Here is an 11,174-nt window from a genome sequence, read left to right on the forward strand (position 1 = left end):
CTACAAAATCATGGAGTGGGGGGGTCAACGGCTCAACTTTTCCAAAAGGCAAGGTGACACAAGATACCAACTTGACCGTTGACTCCACTACACCTGAGGCTTGCTCTGACAGTCTCCTTCCCCCCACAAACCCATTACTTCTTAAGAAACTGGCCTTCAAAGTTCAGTTTTATATGAGCTATTCAGCCAAGCCTTAATATTTCAATTTCCCTAACAGCAGCCAAAACCAAAAACTAGTCAAAGGAGTCTTAGCCTCCTTAGAACGCTCTACCTCCGTCAAAGCACGAGTCAATTGTTGTTATTAATAATAATTATTATTATTATAATCTGTTGTTACTATTGTTATTATTAATAATAACAACGGAGTTGGAAGGGACCTTGGAGGTCTTCTAGTCTAACCCCCTGCTTGGGCAGGAGACCCTACACTACTACTTCAGACATATGGTTATCCAACATCTTCTCAAAAACTTCCAGTGTTTCCAGTATTATTTTCCCACTATTATTATTCCATTTTAGAGTGAGTGGCATATAAATGCAATAAATAAATTATTATTATTATTATTATTATTATTATTATTATTATTATCATCATCATCATCACAAAACAACAGTAATACATAGCAAATTATGCTGGATTTCCCATCATAATATCATAAGTTGAACACTTCCCAAGCATTTAGGACTGTGCCATGCATTTTCTTATGATGCGTGCAACTGACAGATCGTGATTCTGTCAATGTTTATTGTTTTCAAATGCTTCCTGAGGTCTTTTGGCACAGCACCCAGTGTGCCGATTACTACTGGGACCACCTGTACTGGTTTATCCCAGTCATTGTAGTTCGATTTTAAGATCCCATATCAGCTATTTTTTTCTTGTTTTTAATAAATTCTATTATTATTATTATTATTATTATTATTATTATTATTATTATTATTATTATTATTACTATTATTATTACTACTATTATTATAAAAAGGAATAAAGTCCCTTAACTGAAACACAAGAAAATAACGCAGCTCCCCGGAAAAGGTCTATTTCGTCTTGCGACCTTAACACATAACTCAAGAGCTTTCCCGCAGGATACCCCAGGGTCATTCACACATGGAAATAACTGACACGGCACGAGCCGGGAAAGGCTTTTAGATAGCGCACGGGAATCCCTCAGCCTTTAAAAAAAAACAAAAAAACCTGCAATTCGCGGGGAAACAATGGATTTCTTGGGGCAAAAGAATAACTGAGAAACATTTCAAAACTTACAGCCCCATTTCACAAGTTCTCTTTTTTTTGAGGGGGGGGGGTCATTCCAGTTCGTTTTTGAGGAAGAGTTGAAAGTTTAAGCATACGGCAGCCCTCTTCTCAGCCATCGCTTTATTTCGAAAGGATCAACGGACAGGCGGAGTCCCAGGAACCGAAGAGGCTTTTTAAAAAATCCAGGGTAAGGCAAAAGCCAGCCTCCGAAGCCGGGGACCTCCCTCCCAGCTCCGGTCCAAAGCCGTTAACAAGTCGTTCCCTCCCCTCAGCTTTTCCCAGTGAGCGGGAGCTCGGGGGGGGGGGGCAATTAGACCCAGGTCGAGGCCTAGCCTCGATCTGGCTGCTACGGGAGCCGACCCCGCTCTCTTCCCACCCCACCTCCGGCCCTTCCAGTTCTCACCTCAAGTCCTGCGTAAGCTGCCTGAGGAACCGGGCTCCAAAAGCCTCGGAGAACCGCCGAGGGCCGCTACCGCCCGCGGATTCCCCCACCCCCCTCGCCTCTGAGCCACTCAAACAAACAAGATGGCGGCCGCTCCTCTTCCTGCCGCCCAAAGCAGCCGTTCAAAATTCGACAGGATGTTTACCGTTTAAAAAAAATTAAAAAAAGGAAGAGGCGGCAAATGGGCCGTGGTGCGCCTGCGCCGACGCCAGGGCGTGTAACGTTCTTTTTCCTGCTTCGAAGAAGGGAGTGGGCAGAAGCCACGCGCGAGCGCGAAGGCGGGCTACACACCGATCGCAGGATCGACGCTGGCCAATGGAAAGGAAGAGAAGACGCTTTCGGTGTCGGATTGGCGGAGGATGGAGCAAGGGGCCGTCAGTCTTGGGAGGGACTAATATAAAGCGGCACGCGAACGGGCTAGAGTAGAGATGCTTATTTATTTTTATTTTATTTATTGATTTTGTCCATTGCACAATGAGAGTTATATTGGGTATACATATAGTAAATATATAATGAAGGATATACTCATAGTAAAATATATCTAAGAAAGAATAGAGGAGAAGAAATAGGAATAAATTATGTCAGTGAAAGAATAGAATAAATATAGGAAAGAAGAATGGTATAGGAGATATAGGATAGCAATAAGACGGGACGGAAGGACTCTAGTGCACTTATGCACACCCCTTACTGACCTCTTAGGAATCTGGAGAGGTCAACCGTGAATAGTCTAAGTGTAAAGTGTTGGGGGTTTTGGGATGACACTAGAGTCCGGCAATGAGTTCCACGCTTCGACAACTTGGTTACTGAGTTCTGAGACAAGTAGGCAAAGATGGCTCTTCTATGGCTTGAAAACTTCAACTCCCAGAATTCCTGAGCCAATTATGCTGGCTCAGGAATTCTGGGAGTTGAAGTCCAAATGTCAGAAACGACAACTTTGCCTAGCCCTGTTCTGAGAGGTTTCTAACTGCTTGCCTGCGGGGGGGAGGTGTTCGCAAATATAGGGGAAAATAATTTTGGCTGTTACTTTGTTCAGTGTTCCCTGAAAACAAGAAAAGGAGCGCGGGATTTTGCATTAGAATAATACCTTGCATTAAACAAATATTTCGGGGCGTGCAGATTGGCCAACAAGGCAACCCAGCCTAGTATAAATAAGTGGAATGAAATTATTTTCAGACATATTTGCGCCGGATCGCAGTTTTGCTTCTGTATTAAAAAGTTGAGGCTTTCGTTATTTAATAAATTTCAACTTCGAAATCTGCAGCTAAAGTAAATAATTAAGTGCTTATGATGAATGATACTAACTTCCATTGTGAGGTGCCTGGACTGTGTTTTTTAACCTGGTTGGTTGCTTCATTCTCTGAGGGGGTTTTTTTGCTTCTGAATCGAGGCTAATTCAGGATAGACGCCTGCATAAAGGTTCTCAATCATCGAGGACATGGATGTACAGAGGTTCTTTTTCCTGTTGTTTGGAGGGGTGTCTGAAAACGTTTCACTTTTCAGCCCAGAAACTAGAACTGAAGAAGCTTCTTGGATGAGAAGCGAAAGGTTTTCAAAGAAAAAAAAAAGTCAGGTTGCTTTTTGGAAAAACTTCCATAAAAATGCTTTGGTGAGATTCCTTGGGACTGCAATACATCTGCTGGCAAACAATGGGGACAAAAAGATTAATGCTGAATTGAGGGAGGGTAGATGTCTACATTTGCCCTCAATTATTTAAATAGATAATCAGAAAAGTATACAGTATGGATTTACGTTTTAAAAATGACCATTTTGAGTCCAGTAAGAAATTGCCAGTACTGTATTTGGACCGGCTCACCTAACTTTTAATTCATTTTTCGGTGTAATGTGCAACATAAATACAGTAATCCCTCGCTACTTCACAGTCCATCTTTCACGGATTCACTATTTCACGGGTTTTCAAAGGGGGCTTAAATCCATTAAAAAATTTAAATCCATTAAAAATTCATAAAATTCTTCTACAGTACTACTGTACTCTATTAATGCAAAGGGTGGGTTTTAAAAGTCAAAAGACTCATTAAATACATTAAAAAAAATATTTCCTCTACTTCACGGAAATTTGTTTTTCACTGGTGGTCTTGGAACGCATCCCCAAAAAAACGAGGGATCACTGTACAGGCAATAATTTCCTAAATCTCTAGGTTCACTTCTCTAGTTGTTCCCAAGAGTAACTACCCATTCTAAAACACAATGGATCTTAATGATGGATATTTAGATGTACCCAGCACAACAAAAGTACAGTACTTACAATTAAGGCTTTTTAAATATATTTGAGACCTGTAAGATGAAGCAATCCTATTTTACCCATTTATTATTTCTGAACTTTATTATAGTAAAATTTCTTAGCAAAATGGAATTTTAAAAGTGATCATAGTATTATTACATTAATAGTATTGTGTATAATTTAATTGAATTTATTTGACTTCTATGCCATCCAATCTCAGTGGGATTCAGGGTGGCTTACAATGAAAATAGTATATATAATAGACAAGTCAAATAATTAGTAAGAACATAAAAAAAAAAAATCCAGGAAATATAAAATGAAGAAAATACAATAACCAGTTATACAGTTATGCTCTAACAATTAAACTTTGTTGACTGCAGTTGAGAAATTTCTTTAATACAATTCCACTCTAATCAAAAGGAGCTATTGAGAATTTTAAAGAAATTTCTCAACTGTTGCCCACATTGTTTAACTTTGGAGAGATTTCTCCTGGGTCTCATAGTCCTTTGCTTAACTAATGAGATGAAAATATATGTGTGGTGTAACATTGATATCTATTGAAGAAAATAAAACTCAGATTTTGCTTGTTAATCTCTCTTCATTAGTAGCTCCCAATTAATTTCAGTACCAACTTAATTTCATAAGCATTTTGAATGCCAACAGATGAATCTTCTGATTCATTGCAAATTTTTAATGAACTAATAGCCACAAGCACTCAACATTAATGAGAATACATCTAACAATAGATTACAATTAATTTTAATATTTTTGTTTTGATAGCCATTGTCTAAGTACTTGGGATCCAAAACTAATAAATCTGATCTTATGAAATTTTAAACATTACAAAGAGAAACAAATATAGTGTGATGATAATCACGAGTTCCATAGTAACATTTGGAACACAAACAGATTGTAAATTTGATGTATAAAATGTGGTCATAAGAAATGAGAATATGGAACAGTACTTGGAATAAAATTAAATGAAAGTTATGTGTGGTTATGATTGTGTAGTATCGATTGTTTTTAAGGTAATGGGTATTAGTTACAGTTTTAATTATTAGATTTGTATCTGTATTGTGCCATTCTTGTGAGCCGCCCCGAGTCTTCGGAAGGGGGCAGCATACAAGTCTAATAAATAATAATAATAATAATAATAATATTAATAATAATAATAATAATATTTATTAGACTTGTATGCCGCCCCTTTCCGAAGACTCGGGGCAGCTCACAACAAGAATGGCACAATACAGTTACAAATCTAATAATTAAAACTTATTATTGTTGTTGTTGTTACTATTGTTATTATTATTGTTATTGTTATTAATAATAATAATAATAATTAAAAAAAATTCATTGCCTGGCAGAATGTTATAGAAATACTGGAGTTACGCTAATAAAATGAATAAAGGATACTTAGTGGAATGACTGGTAATGATTCAGTTTTAATTATAGAATGTTTCGAGTATACGTTTGATTGCCAAATGTAATATATGTACAAAGTAGAGCATAGGCGAGATCAAAGGGAATTTCCAGTGTGAATTGAAGGAATGTATAAAAATATTTGTGGTATTAGAGGTGTTCTAGTCAGGGATGTGGATATACTCTACACTACATGGAGGTAGTCCTCGGTTAATAACCACTCATTAAGTAACCATTTGAAGTTGTACTGAACAAATGATACCAGTCCTCAAAGTTCTGGCTGTAACGGTAACCCCATGGTCATGTGGGGACTTGGCAACCAACTTATCGTTGTAGCATCCCAGGGTCCAGCGATTGTCATTTGCAGCATTTCCTGATGGCTTCTGAATCGCCAAGGCAATGCAGAAGCCAGCAGGTAAGATTACAAATCGTGCCTGCTGCTTTTTCTCCCAGGGATCTTGCACCCCAGGGATATCAAGCTCGATTTCATTGAGGACCTCGTCAGAGTTGTGTCTGACCTCAAGGCTGGGGTGGGCGTGGCCAGCTTGACGTCACTCATGTCAGGGGCGCCTGTGGCAGCCCAAGCATTCTGCCAATGAAAATGGGCTCCCCCTGTAAAAACTGAGCTCTGGAGGGCCACATGCAGCCCTTCTGAGCTCCATTTTCGCTGGCAGAGACACCATGGGCTGATCTTTGCTGTTTTCAGTGATCTGGGCCCCGGGCCTAGAGTTTGACACCCTTGTACTCCTTAGCATGCTTACTCTGAAGCACCCCCTTCCTACCTTCCACACACTCACCACAGCACTGTCAGCCTTGGTTAGTTGTGGCCGGAATGTAGATCTGTCCTATTTACATACACAACACCCTGCTTCTAAGATTCCCAGGGCTTGCAGCTTATACATATGCGCACACACATAAAATTTACATGATTCCCTCATCTTGACTTGATAGCATACACAATTAGAACAGAAACTCAAAATCACATGAAGTATCAGTAATATCATGCATGGAATATTGCATCCAGTTTTGATCGCCACAATACAAAAAAGATGTTCAGACTTTGGGAAAAATGCAAAGAAGAGCAATTTAAGATAATTTCAGCCTGGAGACTAAAACATGAAGAACGGTTGTAGGATTTGGGTTTGGCTAATCTAGAGAAAAGGACTAAGGGGGACATGATAGCAGTGTTCCAGTATTTGAGGGGCTGCCATAAAGGGGGGGGCAAGGCACCAGAGGGCAGGGCAGGAAACAATGGGTGGAAACTGATCAAGGAGGGAAGCAACCTGGAGTTAAGAAGAAACTTCCTGACTGAGGAAAATTAACCAGTGGAACAGTTTGCCTTCAGACGTTGCAGGTGCTTTATCATGGGGTTTTTAAGAAGAGTCTGGACATTCACTTGTCTGAAATGGTGTAGGACAGTGATGGCAAACTTTTTTTGGTTCGCAGGCCAAGAAGGTGTGTGTGGGTGTGCTAGCATGTGTGCATGTGCGCACATCCCTTTCTTCCCCCATACATGCATACTACCACCACTCACATTGCCCCCGTGCATGCACACATGCCTTACCGAAGCCTGAAAATGCACTTCCGGTTTGCCATTGTACAGTTTTTTGCACTCCGAAGGTTGCAGGGAAGCTTCCTGAAGCTCTGGAGTGCCAGAAAAAAGAAAAAGGACAATGGGTTTGGAAAACCCACTTCCGGTTTGCCCATCTCTTAAGTTAGCACAACCAAAAGGTTTATACAGTGATCTCTCGGTTAGCGCGGGGGTTACGTTCCAAGACCTCCCGCGCTAACCGATTTCCGCGTTATACTGGATGCGGAAGTAAAAACCACCATCTGCGCATGTGCGCCATTTTTTTCATGGCCGCACATGCGCAGATGGTGGAGTTTGCGTGTGGGCGGCGGGGAAGACCAAGGGAAAGTTCCTTCAGCCGCCCAACAGCTGATCTGCTCCGCAGCGCGGAAGCAGCGAGGAGCCGAAGATGGGGTAAAGGCAAAGGGGAAACCCCATCTTCGGCTCCTCGCTGCTGCCGCGCTGCGGAGCGGATCAGCTGTTGGGCGGCTGAAGGAACCTTCCCTTGGTCTTCCCACCGCCCAGGCAAAGGGGAATCCCCAAGATCGCTTGCCGCTTGCCGCTTTGCAGCTTGGAGCCTTGCTTCGCCTCCTTCGCTGCAATAGGCAAGCGGCAAGCGATCTTGAGAAAGAGAGAGAAAGGAGGGCGACTTGCCAGTCCATGCCCCCCTGGATGAACAGCCTCGCATGGCCCCAGCGCCGGGCTCCGCTGTTGCCTCCGCCCCCATTCGGTTCTGCAGCTGAGAGGCCTTCCCGGCAGAGCCCTCCCCAACAGCTCCCGCCGCCAGCGCAAAAAAGAAAAGAAAAAAAAATCCCCAAAAGAGGCAGGCACAAAGCGGGGGCACAAGGGGAGCTGCCCGGCAGAGGTTGCTTTTTTTCTTCTCGTGGGCAAGTGGAGGGGGGGAGAGAGAAGGGAGGAAGAGAGTGTGAGAGAGGAAGAAAGAGAGAGAGAAATGATAGAAAAAAGGGGAGAAAAAAGAGAAATGAGAAAATGATTGAAGCATAGTGACAGGAAAGAAAGAGAAAGAGACAGAGAAGTGACTCTTGGTGATGACGTATGACGTCATCGGGTGGGAAAAACCGTGGTATAGCAAAAAAAACGCGGACTTATTTTTTAATTAATATTTTTTGAAAAACCGCGTTGCAGCGTTTCGCACTAATCGAGACCGTGCTAATCGAGGGATCACTGTACTCTGTAGCTTCTTGGTTTCCTGCAATATGGATGATAACTGACTAGCTGGAGCTAAATAAATCTTCCTTAAATAATAATAATTAATAATAATAATTTATTAGATTTGTATACCGCCCCTGTCTGAGGACTTGGAACGGCTCACAACAACTATACACCATGTACAAATCTAATGTTAAAAAACAATTTAAAATCCTTATTATAAAAAGAAAAACAATCACACAACCTAACAGACCAAACATAAAACCATAATAGCTAGGGGTATATCAGTTTCCCCATGCCTAGTGACAAAGGTGGATCTTCAGGAGCTTTCGAAAGGCAAGGAGGGTGGAGGCTGTCCTAATCCCTGGGGGGATTTGATTCCAGAGGGCCGGGACCGCCACAGAGAAGGCTATTCCCCTGGGTCCCGCCAGATGGCATTGTTTAGTCGACAGGACCTGGAGAAGGCCAACTGTGTGGGACCTAATCGGTCGCTGGGATTTGTGCGGCAGAAGACGGTCCCGAAGATATTCTGGTCCGATGCCATGTAGGGCTTCATAGGTCATAACCAATACTTTGAATTGTGACCGGAAACTGATCGGCAGCTAGTGCAAGCCACAGAGTGTTGACAAAACATGGACATATTTGGGAAAGCCCATGATTGCTTTTGTGGCCGCATTCTGCACGACCTGAAGTTTCGAACACTTTTCAAAGGCAGCCCCAAGTAGAGAGCATTGCAGTAGTTGAAGCTCGAGGTGATGAGGGCAAATGATCATCCCTTTACACATATATGTTTTGACATGCCACAGAGATACAAAACTGAAGCCCAGACTTCTTTTCAGAGGACCAGAAAAACTGAATACTGTATAAGAAAAGTGTCACATACAAGCAATGAAGGGCTACCAAAATTTTTACTACCTGTGTGGCTTATAAAGGATTCCCTGTGTTTTCTTTCATCTTTCAATGCAAATTGGGCGTTCTGGGGTGGAGCTCCATTTTTGTTACCCCACTGCGTTCCCCTCCCCGTCCAGGCAGCAGCCCACCCCTGCATACAAGGCAGAGGTGGATTCCTACCGGTTCTCTAGAACCATTAGTAAACCGGTGGTCATGTCATAGAGCCAGTTCCGTCAGTGCCAGTCCATGGGCGCCACCATCTTGTTTTGGGCTTCTGCGCATGTGCAGAAATTAATTTTTGTTCTGCACATGTGCAGAAGCTTGAGTTTTTGACATTGCATATGAGTGCATGGTGCAGCCACGCAGCGCACAATGCACGGACAGGCAATTGACACGGAAGGAAGCGAACCAGCGGTAAAGTAGGTTAGAACCCACATCAATATTTAACATTAAACATTAACACTAAAGAATAAAGAAGATATAGAATATTTGTTAACAAGTTATTTATTGTACACAAATGGTTAGACAATAAAGGTAGAAATTAGAAGTTGGAAGAATACCACTATATACAAGTAAATATTATTACTATTATTCATATTATGTATAAATAAATTGACCCAGACAATATACTGTTTATTAAGCACTCATTTATGTTAAAGAAAATGTACAAATAAAATGTATATTTAAAAAATCAGAATAAAGACAAATTTGTTCTTTCTCAACCTGGTGCCCATAAAATGTAGGATTTCAATACCTACAATGGCAAATAGACATTATAATACAACACAGCTGGGAGATTCTGGTTGGAGAGGCAGGTGTGATCCAATTATTGTCTTGTGTTGCCTTTTTTTTAAAAGAGCCATTCAGTAGAAACTGTTTACACAAGTTTCTGACTTCCTTTTCCCTCTCACACACAGAAAGAAAAAAGATAAACCCACCACCAGCTGCAAGAAGAAAAAAGAACCCATCCCACCTTAATAAAGATTTTCTGAAGAGCTCTTACAATTTGTTCCCTTCTTTTCTTCCAGTTTATAGTCTGGTACATTATCTTCAGTTCATTTCCACAACAACAAAAAATCTTGCATCCTTGTCTTGTAAAGTTTGACCTTTCATTCCAAGCCTTGGTTATTTGCATAATAACTGAGCTTGTGTGCTCATCAACTTTTATATTAATTCCAGATTATAGTGGGTGTCTCTGAAAATGGACAAGTTTTCTTTGATGGCCTTTGAACTTGTAAACCGCAGGACCTGGTGGGGGAATTACAATTTGGTGCTGTATTTTAAAACATGGAGGAGAGGCAGAACATAATGTAATCTTGTTTAGCTCCTTTTGCAAATACAAGCAGCTAAAAAATGTACGGTTTTTTTCTCTAATTCACTTTCTTTAACAACCATTATGCTTAGTTACTCCATGAAATTGGCTTGGTATAGATACAGATGTGCATGAATCTGGTTTAAGGGAAATTATGACAAATGAGGTCCATTGATTTTGTGGCATAAAGGACTCTGCACATCTGTGATATCTGAGCATGCTTCTGAATTGATGCGATTTCTAACTTGCTAAAGAAAGAGTTGCTAGCAAAAGTGTTGAGATAGGTACAATAGTTTTAATACAAGTGCTGTTTATTTGGAAATTAAGAGCACGTGGTTTACAAATGAACTTTGATGGAAATGTTTCACTATAAGGAAACTCAAATTTCTAGGTCTCAGAACTCAGAACTTTTCTGTTTTCTGTGGGTATTCAAAGCCCAAGCTGTTGAAAATTAGTTTTGGGCAACCAATTTTGTATTTTCTGGTACATGGATTTTCGTTGGGTTTCAGCAAGTTTGATCTGACAACTATCCTGCTGTGTTATGGCTACAGTTATGGTAAAGTATGCAGATGAGCTGGCTGAAAATGCAAGATGGAAATGAGACTAATCCATCCAAGAAGAATAAACTGTATTATTGTACTGCAGTGATGAAAATGCCTAGATTGTGCCTTTCCTTCCAATTGCAGCATGAGTGAAAGAGGTGGGGAGGGAGAGAGAAAGAATGAAAGAAAGAAGAGAGATTGATTCCCAGAGGGAGAAATTTTGCTCTTTACCCCAGTCTACCTCCCACTTTCTTTGGAATGATATACAGGGAGAGGGGGGAGCAGGGGGGAGGGTGGGCTCTCTACACACAGCCAGAGTGGCTCGGCTCAAGACTAGGAA

General features: G+C 41.2%; 1 protein-coding gene across 3 annotated transcripts in view; it reads right to left on the reverse strand.

Annotated features, from left to right (window-relative positions):
- RAD21 (RAD21 cohesin complex component) overlaps positions 1-1,991 on the reverse strand; it is a 30,942-nt gene extending 28,951 nt beyond the window's left edge. The window contains exon 1 of one of the 3 annotated variants that reach the window (XM_070748231.1): positions 1,653-1,991. The gene's annotated coding sequence lies outside the window, so the exon portion shown is untranslated. Of the gene's footprint in view, positions 1-1,258 lie in introns of all 3 variants that reach the window. The other 2 variants (XM_070748232.1, XM_070748233.1) reach the window with 2 other exon arrangements.
- Positions 1,992-11,174: the final 9,183 nt, after the last annotated feature.

Source organism: Erythrolamprus reginae, chromosome 3 (assembly GCF_031021105.1).
Source record: "Erythrolamprus reginae isolate rEryReg1 chromosome 3, rEryReg1.hap1, whole genome shotgun sequence".
In the NCBI taxonomy this organism is placed as follows: Eukaryota; Metazoa; Chordata; class Lepidosauria; order Squamata; family Dipsadidae; genus Erythrolamprus; species Erythrolamprus reginae.